Here is a 12,445-nt window from a genome sequence, read left to right as displayed (position 1 = left end):
GTGTTTGCTTCATTTTCTTTTTGGAAACTGGAATGAGGACCCTGAGTACTATCACTAAGATTTCCCTTTAGATTTAGAGTGTGTCCATTACTTTATATGCAACTTATTCCCAAACCTATCTGAGACATTAAGCAAGCCAAGTAAAAATGTTTTCAATATTTTACTACAGTACTGTAGGGAGTACAGTACTTTACAACAGGGAGTAGATTACAATACCATAAAACATTAAATGAGTAGTTACAAAAAGAGAGCAGATATAGAACAATGATGAAGAATTTTATGAACAAAATCTTAAAGTAACACTCGACAAGAAAAGTATCATAACTAGATAAAGCAAGAAATGTCAATTTAAGAATTAAGATTATTGCTTGACTAGAGTTGTGGTCAGATGGGCAGTTTGGCTCAATATAGTTGTGCTTCCCATATGGATTAAATGGGCTCAGTCACACAGTTACATCTGACAGCTGTTCCCCAGTCATGCTCACCCCGTTGTATGACAAGTTGGTTACAGAATAAATAGCTATCAGAGGATATCCAGTGGTTTCTGGATGGCCTGCACTTCCCCTCCACTTTTTCCACATCTGAATGTCCCTGTCTCGCTTGTAAGCCAGATGGGGAGCGGGAATGGTCAGATCCGGTTCTGAATGGTTCCCCCCCACACACTGAGTTCTTGACTATGTGTGTCTAAATGCCTAAGCGCCTATGGGCATGCCCACCCATATTTTTAAAAGACACAACATGCTCCGTGGTTGAGGCGCCACAGTAATGTGGACACTCGACCATGGAGTGAGTGCGGGGGGGGGGGAGAAACTGCAGCTGGGTATGCTGTTTGCTCGATCTTCCCTGCAATAATGTAAATCGGAGCACTTAGAAGCACTGCCCTATTGCACCAAAGCTCCAGTCTGACCGAAGCCTAATTTAACCTAACATTGGCCCCGGGCACATGGGCCGGATATCGCGGGGGGAGGCGTGGCTAATTGCCCCGGCGCAGTTTGATCCACAATTACGCGATCAGACGCGCCGGCAGCACAGCACGAGTCCTTCCCTTGGCACCAGTGGGTAAACGAGGGACCGGAGGGGAATGCCGCGCGCCGGTGCAATCACACCACGGGCGTCTGGAGGCAGCGCGTGGCAAACGTTTACTAGTACCTTGGAGGTACTAGTTTTTAAATGTGCATTGTCGGCGGTAAGCCACGGGTGCACTCCACTTCCCAGATGTTGGGGTGTGATCGCGCCCGGATAATCCGCCCACCTTCCATGCCTCTCCCGCGGCAACTTTGCCATGTGACCGGGGCCATTAATAAAACTACGAATCCCTAGCTCAATTAGTGATCAATTTTAATTCCTGTGCCACAAAATGGTTACTTTTTCCGTTCATAAGTGATTGCTTTACCATTCCTAGTTTGTTTCTTAAAGAAATCCAAGATTAATATTCTGAATATGATTTTATCTGATTTAGAATGGGGAGTTTTGTGGGACTGGTAGCACCTGCAGCTTAATCCATACATATTTATTTAAAAGTAATTGGAAGCCCTCTTGAATAATTCAGCTTTGCATAATTTTGTTGTAAGTCAGTCTATGCTGAGTGATGACTCAGATTTCCCAGACAAAGAGCTTCCTGCTAGCCCTGAGCTGGTAACTGAACAGCCACCTGCAGCTGGCTCTGAGCCAGAGGCAAATAGCCACTCATGATTGCCAGGAGGGATTTGTTGGAAAAATTTGCAAAATAGTTAAATATTCAGAGATTGCAATGGATTTTTGCTTCACTGGAGAGGAGGCATTTTCTTCTATGTAAAAATCTTTATTTCTAAATGGAAGGGTTCACAGGAAAACTACAAAACAACAAAGACACCTTAGGACTACATCTTTAGAGTTTGACCACACGGTCTACAACAATGGAGATTCTTCTTCTTCTTGACCCATAGAGCTCATTAGCATAACTCATTAGCCTAACTTATTTGCATATGCCACACCCCCTGACATCACAGAAAGTGTGTCAGAAAACAACACCCACTGCTCAGGCTCCACTGGACTGTTTTGGATTGCTAGCTATTGGGGGGGGGGAAACGTGCAGATCTGTCATCGCAGAGGAAGGAGAGCTTGTACCTGAATAAAACTTGGTCTTAAAGGTGTCACTGGAATGTTTTGGACCCGGGGGCCGGGGGGGAGTTCTGCAACTTACCTGGCTGCTTCTTGCTCTGACTGAGGGCTGCTGGGAGCAGGGGGTGGGGCTTGTTGCATGTGCCTGCCCCCTGGGCCCTTTACTGCCAGAGCTCCGCTCCTGTGCGTTCCTGCAGGAAATGACCCCTGGTCTTCACTTTCCCGGGCTCTTTTCCCATTGGCTCTGTGCCAGGTTTCCTTCCAGGTCAGTCTAAACAAAAGCGCACAAGGTAAAGCACATTAACCCTATAAGGACTGAATTTTAGGCCTTGCAACACACATATTTCCAACAGGATTTATGCCAAGGTCCATGGCTTCTTCAAGATGTGTATGCATCTAAGCAAATGGAATTGAAGAAGTATAGACCCAGGTAATGAGTATCAGGAAAAAAATATTTTCTAGAATTTTTCAAAGGGCTTAATACCTAAGCGAACCTACAAAATAATTAGAGAATAAAATGAGTGACTAAGATGATATGTAGATTTAAAAGCCCTATTGTGAAACTGATTTAACGACTAGAATAAAAAGATAGCAAATATGATCACAACTAAATAAAAAGGTCATAAACTAATAATTACAGGGGGGAAGCAAATAAGTGTCTTGTCATTTATTTTGATATCTAGATGCCAAAGGCTGCCAGACACACAAAGACTGTGAAAGATGCATGCCCACAGGCAATTTAATTTTGAAGCATATGTTATTAGTATTCTAATTTGGATGAACGTTGTAGGGCTTTATTTTTCCTATGTTAACTTCTGAAGTAAACTGGGTCTTTCTAATGTAAATGTAAGACATGATTATTTATACATTGTGCAACTGAAGAAACAAAGAGTGATTTCCCACAAGTGCTCCTCCGAGCTCGCTCCTCCCTTTTGCCCCGATGGTACGTGCCAATTTCACACAAGCTGCTGCATGGTCGCATTTTGCCCCGCAGCATCGCGCGATTTCCCCCGCATCTACTCAATCCTGTTTTTTGAGGATTGAGTAGATGCGGGGGAAATCGCACGAAGCTGCAGGGCAAAATGCGGCCGCGCAGCAGCTTGTGTGAAATTGACATGTACCATCAGGGCAAAGAGAACAGTGAGCGTGGAGCAGCGCTTGTGGGAAATTACCCAAAGTCTAAATGGAGGTTATTTTTAAAAGTGCTTAGAATGTGAACTAAAAAAGAGAGAGACAGAGACTGAGGGCCAAACAACATGTGGTGCTACACTTATGTGACTGGAAGTGCAGATGTGCTATTTGCCCCTAAAAATTAACCATAGGGAGGTACAATATTGATTGGTGTCATGGTGCTGGGAAAGGAGAGGTTAACTCTTCCCCCTTGCTGTGTCTGAGATTGAAAATAGCCCTCCCCAGGTTCTTTAAGCTCCAGAATGGAAAAAGACACCCATTTTGTGACAGGCTTTTTGCCTACTGGGAGCTGAAGCAGCTGGTTTTGATTGAAGAAATCCATGCAGAGAAAACTGTACCTTCCCTCTGCTCCAGTTTACGTCCCTTGCTGGAAGTAGACTAGGAGAAAAAATGCTTTAAGTAATGGAGCACAGTAAAGCAAGAATCTGGGATCCTGTATGCACCATTTTCTGTAACAATAACAAACCTACCCTCATTTTACATATGAACAGAACAGGACATGAATAAATACACGTGCATTAGCTTGTAATTTTGTTCCTAAATCAACTATGACTAGAACGAACTTATGCAACAGTGCTATTATTCTTATTTTTGAACTGACATGAGACATCTTCTCAATACAGGAGTGACATCATGGCCATGGGAATCTGAATTGTTGCCTCAGTATGGTGAACTGTACGACTGGACAATTTATCTTCTACTACAGCCTCTCTTTTCTTTCATCTTTCCTTGTCTTCTATACTGTAAGCCTGCACACAAGGCCTATGTCTAACCTTATTTACTGTAAAACAGTAAAAATCCCAGCAGCACCTTTAAGACTAACAAACTTCATTTAGCATAAACTTTTGAGAAACACAGCTCTCTTCATCAGATGCATGGAGGGTATGAAGAAACTAGCCAGAGATATATAGGTGGTAAGGAGAGAGGTGAGAGGATGCAGAAAGTGCCATGTAAATGCAAAGCAGTTGCAAAAGTCATGAAAAAGGTAGAATGCACAATCCAGGCTGGGTGTGAGCCCTTCCTTCTATTGATGGATTTGAATGGAATACCTGAAAGGCAGTTACTTCTGGTAATGAGATAACCATCCAAAGTCTCTATTCAGTCCTCTGAATTCAACTCAACTCCTCTGAATCTTATTTACGGTATAGAGCTCTGTAATGAAAGAATTTTAGATATAAAAAAGTATTGTTGTTATTGCTTTTATTGTCTTCATTCATTATGGTTCATGGCTACCAGATTGTGGTTCTTGCTGGTTCCCAAGATTTCAGACATTCTGTAATACCAGTATCTCAAGTCCTTATATAATATATATATATAGCCACATAAGGATTTTAAAGAAATATTTATTATATTTCTTTCGTAAATGGTGTTCCACTCTGAAGACTGATTCACTCATCACCTTTGAAAGCAGGATGTAGGACAAAGCATTTATTATGGTTAAGCAAGAAGATCTCCTCACTTCAGTAGGACTTCAGGCTAGTGATTGAATTGGTTTGCTAAATGAATCAGGTGGTTTTGGAAATGTTTCCTAAAGGACTATGTGTTACATGAGACACTGAGATATAAAGGGGACCCTGTCCTATTTTTTTCCTTTTCACAAGGCAGACTTTAAAGGCACTTGTATGGTTTTAAACGACACAAATTTGCTTCTCTAATTATAAACTTGTAAGTCTTTCCAGCAGCATAAAATACTGTGAATCCTGTCACAGTCTTATTGTATGCTCTTGTCAACCAACAGCTCTTCAACGGAATAAAAAGAGTATCCTTTGATCAGCTAAGGGTTTTATTTCCCTATCACCCATAAAACCGGTGAGTGCAAGGGATCGTGCTGAAAGTACAAAAGATTGTAAAAGTATTGAAAACTGGATAGAAAGGCCATGGATCCTTTGTTTACTTATTTACTTCATTTATATCCCACTTTTCGCAACAACTTGTGAGGTTGTGTTAGTCTGAGAGCATATTACTGGCCCAAAGGTCATCCTGCAAGTTTTCATGGCAGAGCAGGGATTCAAACCTGGGTCTCCCAGATCCTAGTCCATGCTGTTTCATCAGATATAGATGTGCAGGAGACATTGAAAGTAGGGATAGGCACAAACCTAAAAAATCTAGTTCGAGGCAGCCCCTGGATTAAACCCCAAACCAAACTGAGCAAAAAGGTCCCCACCTGAACTGAGCCAATCCAGCCACAGCCAAGAGAAAGGGGGGGATCTCCCAAGAAGAGTTAACTGGCTGGCAGCCATTTAATCCATTTTGCTTCCCCTCGCTTTGAAGCAGGGCGACAAAAGCAATGGGTTTAAAGGCTCACAGCCATTTCAACCTAACAGCAGGGTGGGTCCGCCCGTTAGCTGTGAGGCTGAAATGGTTGGCAGCCATTTCACTGGTTGGTTTTGCTTCCCCTCGCTTCAAAGCTGATTTGTGCCCATCCCTAGTTGAAAGTACGCAATGTTATCCTTTGCTTTTGATATTGCTTGTCTTAAATGTACCTTGGTTCAGTTTTCAAGAAGTAAGTAGAAACCATAGGCAAATATTCAACAAACACTAGATAAAGTCTGCTGTTATCATTGTCCCAGAGGAAACTTAATATATTTCCCAAATGGTCTTAAAAGTTTGCACTTGGTTTCAAATTAGCATGTGGAACTAATTTAAAGTTCAACTTTAAGATCCACTGAAATCTGTGGGCATTTTGGCCATGACTTTGGAATGATCCGATTAATTTGGCCATTGTTCTGTTTCTTTTCTACAGTTATTATTCACTTTAATGAAGCCATCAGGGTATATTGCTACATAAAATATTAAGTAAGAATCATAATTATCTTGTTTGGACAAAGTTACTGTGTAGGGTTGGAATAAACCTCTAAGATTTGCAGGGTGGCATTAACAAAATTGCCAGCATAAATCAGCATAATCCCACTCTCCCCACCCTGACAGAATTTCTACATTTGGAGGTGCCTTATATTTTAGAGCTGTCTTGCCATTTGAGACTCTTCATTTTGTTTGGCTGCATTATTGAAGCTTTCCCAAGGATCCACACACTCTGCACAAGCTAATATTGATTTTGTTTGGCTAAACAATAATATCTCACTCGCAGGGAACATTTTGGTAAATCCACTGCAAAGTCTGTCAAGCAGTCCTTTCCACAATTTACTTTCATTAGCCCATCATAACACCAAAGAACCAACAATTTTAATTCAACTTTATGTGGATTGCTATTAACTGGTTGCCTTAATGGAAAGTTCTGCGCAGCTTCCTTTAAGTGAAGAACAGCTCTGGGGACTTTTATTGTTATTTACAAGTACACATGTTGAAATCATGGGGTTCAGCTAAACATACTGTCAATTCTAGTCCCAAAGTATTAATACAGGCCTTTATTCACCCAGTAGTATATCATATTATAATTTTTCAGTTTAATGATTGCCAATGAAACTCATGGTGTAAAATATTCAAATAATACAGTATTAGCAGAAATGTAATATATAGTGAACACAAATTTGTCAAAGTATTCATGGCCATTTGAGTGTTTCTTTCAGTCATTTGTAAAGGGGTATGCTATATTATACAAGATATCTGTGTTTGTGTTGTGGAAGGGGCATTTATCAAGTACCTGGATAGCCCAGGGTAGGCTGACCTCGTCAGATGTCAGACGCTAAGCAGGGTAGGCCCTGGGTTGGAGGCCACCAAAGAGTACCAGGGTTCCTATGCCGAGGCAGGCAATGAACATCTCTTGCCTTGAAAACTCTGTGGGGGTCGCCATAAGTCAGCTGTGACTTGACAGCACTTTCTACCACCACCACCACCACCACTATAATACAAGGTAAGAAAGAACAGCATTTTAGATCTCCACTTGTCCTTAAACATTTTAAGCTATTACGATTTTAATTCTCATGCTGCTACGTTGTGTGCATATTTCTTACCAGAAATACTATTGTTTTGTTTGTTCTTTTGTTAATCATTCCTAATTAGCTGCCTGCTATAGGAAGCCAGAAATGACTGCTTTGTTGTTTGATTAGCCAGCAAATGCCAGCTCCTTCAAGCTTGGGTCAGATTCCCCAGCAGTCAAACTGCTTGAAGACTGAAGGCTGCCCCCAGAATGAAGAATATGACACCTCTCTATTTTTCCATCAGAATTTCAACAAGCATGATATTTACAAATCATCTCCAGGATTACTCTAAATGAAAACACATAGTCCATTCTCAGGGTCCAGATTCTAAAGGCCTATGGGTCAATACTATAACTAAGGTATCTGTTCTTGCAGCTTCAAATTCTCAGCTGTCCAATTTGATCCATTTTCAGACATGATCATGGGCATGTCATTTACTGTTTGAATAGTTCCTCTGTTCAGGATAATGCTTGTAGGCTTAACTCCAGTGGCAAATGACATCATGAAGAATGGTTTGTGACCTACAAAACCAAATGAGTCCAATTATTTAGACTATTTATGAACAATGCATAGTACATTTTATCTCGTTAGCCGTCTCTTCTGTAACTGTGGCGTCTTTTCAAATTCCTAAGTAGCTGTCAAAAATGTACTGTCCTGCAACAGTGGATCTCACTTGTGCATCAGCTCATTCTAATTTTCCAGGTGAAAGAAGAAAAGAGAGAGATAAGAAGAAGGGATCAATAAAACTTTATTGAAAAGTACCACAGCTAATTTATACTCATTTCTTTTCTAGGCTATGCATTAAGCAATGCAGATCTCTAGAGTCTGTTGCCCTGCATGTGTTTTGTGCAGCATTTATAAGGCTATGGACTATGGCTATGAGCTGAACAGTATAATAAATATGCTAGGAACTGAACTGTATGGTAGCCCGATGATGGTGGCAACCTCCCAGACTGTAGACATGTGCCCAGCCGAGGGAAGCCTCGCCCAGAAGCAGTGTGCCAGCCAGACGTGGACCCACGGTGCTCCTCACCCCTGCATCCATGCAGGAGACGAATCAACCTCCTTGATGCCAGGATTAAGCAGCTCACACCCCAAGCCCCTCTTAGGGTATATAAGGAGAGCATTTGCCCATTGTTCACTGTCTCTTCTCTCGACTACCTAATCCCACCCTATCTCACTGACCCCATTCATAGCGCTGTCTGGTGTCTACCACATGTGCTGCTGGGCATCACACGATCCCTTCTCTGGTATTTTCCACATTTTTTGCTGCAGGATCACCTTGTCACATCGGACGGGTAGAGTATCACCCCACCAACGATGCTTCCTGCTCATGCAACTGTCACTGTATCATTCTGTCTAATTTCCTGTTCTGTATTGCTTGAGTGTGTGATTGTTTTATTTTAATTATAATCATTTACTAAATGAATCATTTAGTAAAATAAATCATATTTAAGATCTAGTCTCTTGGTTTATTTCTGGGGATCTGAATAAACTGGACTCTGGTATACACAGGTCATTGCTCCCTTAAAGCTATTTAATATTCATAATTCCCTATCCTTATTAAAAAAACAAGGCAATTTGGCTAACAAGTCTGCAATGATATCACCTTATTAGGAGGATGGGCAATATGACTCAGATTCTCCACTTGCCATGCTGAATTTAGTTATGGATGGAAGGGTTCCTTCTCTCTATTTAAAAAAACACTTAATGAAGCCTATGGGTTTCAGAATAATCCACTTTTCCTTTGAAGTCTGGAACTTTGAGGGGTTTCCTATTGTACATGATTGAAGATGCAGAAAATAAAGGTCTGCTTTTTAATCTTTGCACAAATGAGAACATCTGAGATTGTGCCACACATCTGAGAAGATAAGGTCTATTTTGAAAGCTTCTGACCCACTTTCGCCCCCAATTTAGCAAGCTTAAAGAATGCTCAGTGTTAACTTTGTCCACTATCATTAACAATGCCTTGCAACATTAATTAATACTGCAAGAGGCTAAACCACAGGCTGATTTCCTACCCAGTGGGGATTTGCAGTGCAGGTTTGCTGAGGAACATCTGTCAGTGAACAGGCTTAGAGAAAAATTAATTAATTAATTAATTAACTTAACTGACGTGAACCTCTAAGCTAAAGTTTTGTGGCTAAATGATTAACGTTGCCTCATGTTTAAGATTTTTTTTCCCCTGGCCCATTTTATTTAATGATTTTTAGCTATGAATATTGCATGTCCTTCTGCAGTTAATAATTTATGATGATGAAACATAGCACTTTCTATGCCCTTCTTGGATTCAAATGGATGGTCTAATTGCTGATTTTAGAACAGTTGCTGCTTACAAAGTTTTTGTTTCATTCACTAAGAGGCTTGTGGCCAAAGCAAGGCAGAGGTTTTTAAAAATCAATATTCTTTACACTTTCTTTCCTTCATTAATTTGTGTATCTGTTTGTTCTCCTGACCTATTAACTAGCACCAGATTCTAGCACTGATATAGGAAAGAAACAAGCAAGTCGAAATTAGAATGCAGAGTAGTCACGAAAGCTAGAAAAGGCAACATTACTTAAACTTAAAATAAGGGCTAATATTTATTGGTAATTTTTTTGTTTCTTTTTATTTTATTGATATCTATGCTCTTTGGAGAGCCAGTTTGGTGTAGTGGTTAAGAGTGGGGGAATCAAATCTGGAGAACCGGGTTTGATTCTCTACTCCTCCACATGCAGCCAGCTGGGTGACCTAGGGTCAGCCACAATTCTCTCAGAGCTGCTCTCTCAAGAGCAGTTCTCTTAGAGCTCTCTCAGCCCCACCTACCTCACAGGGTGTCTGTTGTGGGGAGAGGAAGGGAAGGGGATTGTAAGCCAACTTGAGACTTTGAGCATCCAAGAAAACCTATCTGTACTGCATTCCAAGGACCTTCAAATGGCCACATAGCTGAGAGGCAGTTTGAGTTGTTATGGTTAGAATATGTTATGGTATGTTAAGGGTTAACACGGGTTAGGGTTGCCATTTCTGGGTTGGGAAATTCCTTGGGATTGGGAGATGGAGCCTGGGAAAGGAAAGGACCTCAGAGGGTATGACGACACAGAGTCAATTCTCCACAGCAGACATTTTCTCCAGGAGAACTGATCTCCATCACGTGTAGATCAACTATAATTCCAGGAAATCTCCAGGCCCCACCTGAAAGCTGGCAACCCTAAAGCTCTGCATCCATCTAGTGGTGGAAAGTGTCACGGTGGGCAAGGTGGAAAAAAGTACTTTAAGGCAAAGTTACCTAATTTGCATTAAATTATTTGCTTTATTAAATTATCTGCATAATTAATAAAGTTAAATGTTAGCATTTGTACAGCATTTATAGTTGTGACAGAGCCACTGTACTGCTGTGTGGGCTCTGCCCACCCTGAACTCAAGGAGATTTCCATTCTGGACACAGAAGAGTTAGATATAAGATGCTGTTTGGTTTGGGTAGAGTGCTGATTTTCCCAAAGGAGTGTTGCTCCATAAGAGATGCATGTTCTTCCGATAGGCACTTTGAAAATTGTGACGTAGCCAGAAATCTCCTAAACCCCTGATACTTACCTAATAATTTCTACTCTGCTTTCAGTTCCCTTTTCTCTTTCATCTCTACTAATATTGCTTCACAAATTACTCATTCCACCAAATCCTCCAAACCATTACTCATCACATTCCCCAGCTCCTACGTTCTGCCAACTACTCTCATTTTTTCTGCTACCAATATATTTCAGCTTTTCCCACCCACTTACCAATGCTACATTTTATTTTCTGTTCTTCACTAGCAAAGAAGGTATCCTCTGAGATCTTAGAATTCTAAACTCTCACAGCTTTTTACAATATATCTTATATTCTAATTTCCAACAGAGGGCGCCGTATGCGGATACTTATTTTTCTGTTCTTCACTAGCAATGAAGGTATCCTCTGAGATCTTAGAATTCTAAACTCTCACAGCTTTTTACAATATATCTTATATTCTGATTTCCAACAGAGGGCGCCGTGTGCGGATACTTATTTCCACTAACAGTAAGCTCACTCTGCCCCAACAGCTTTTCCTACATAGTCAGTAGACTACCTGTGTCTGCAGAAAAATGCAAGAAGTTAAAAAATCCCTCCAGGGACGGCTGAATTCCCCCCAATACCTTTTGAAATGGCCTCTGCAGGGATCTAACTCCAGGCATCAACTGTGTGAGAGAGATTGGAACGTTCAGGGCGGGCGGGGGAGAGGCTTCTAACCGGGGGAGGGCTGGGTTTGGGGAAGGGAGAGGCCTCAGCTGGGTCTAATGCCACAGAGCCCACCCTCATTTCCTCCAGGGAGACAGATCTCTGCTGTCTTGAGTTCAGCTGTAATTCTGGGGGCAGTCCTCCAGGCCCCACTTAGACGTGGCAACCCTCCCTGGCCACCGACAGGGGATTGTGGATAAGGTTGCCAGGTCCAGGCTGGGAAACTCCTGGAGATTTGCGGGTGGAGCCTGGGGAGGACAGGGGGCTCAGTGGAGTACAATGTCACAGAGTCCACCCTCCAAAACATCCATTTTCTCCATGGGAAGTTATCTCTGTAGTCTGGAGATGAGCAGTAATTCCAGGCATCCCCAGGTCCCACCTGGAGGCTGGCATCCCTAGGCAGCACCCTCTGGGTGACTTGATACCACCTGATTTGCATGATTCAAGTAGGCCCAGCTGCTTGCTACGGTTCATCAGCAGCCACCCTATGAAAGCCAGTGTGATGTAACAGAGCTTCAGAGTAGGGTCTGCGAGACCCAGGTTCAGATCCCCATCTTGCAGTGGAAGCTGACTGTGTGATTTTGGACCAGTCACATACTTTCAGCCTAGCCAACCTCACAGGGTTGTTGTGCAGATAAAAAGGAGGAGAGAATAATGTAAGCTGCTTTGGTCCCCACTGTGGAGAAAGACTGTAACTTTCCTAGGTAGAGGCTGTGGGGGAGGAGTGTGGAGATGGAAAGTTGAAGACAGAGAGGCAGATAAAGGTAGGTTGGCTGTTGGGTGGGAAGGAAATTGTGTTGCCAACTCCAGGTTGGCAAATTCCTGGACATTTGAGGGGTGGAGCCTGGGGAGGGTGGGATTTGAGGAGGGGAGAAACTACAGACCAGTATAATGCCATAGACTCCAACTTCCAAACCATACATGGAGGAGAGAGAGAAAGAAAGGGGGGGTGGCAAATTCCTGGACATTTGAGGGGTGGAGCCTGGGGAGGGTGAGATTTGAGGAGGGGAGAAACTACAGACCAGTATAATGCCATAGACTTCACCCTC

Source organism: Gekko japonicus, unplaced genomic scaffold (assembly GCF_001447785.1).
Source record: "Gekko japonicus isolate JY-2015 unplaced genomic scaffold, Gekko_japonicus_V1.1 scaffold533, whole genome shotgun sequence".
Lineage (NCBI taxonomy): Eukaryota > Metazoa > Chordata > Lepidosauria > Squamata > Gekkonidae > Gekko > Gekko japonicus.
Note: the sequence above shows the minus strand (reverse complement) of the source record.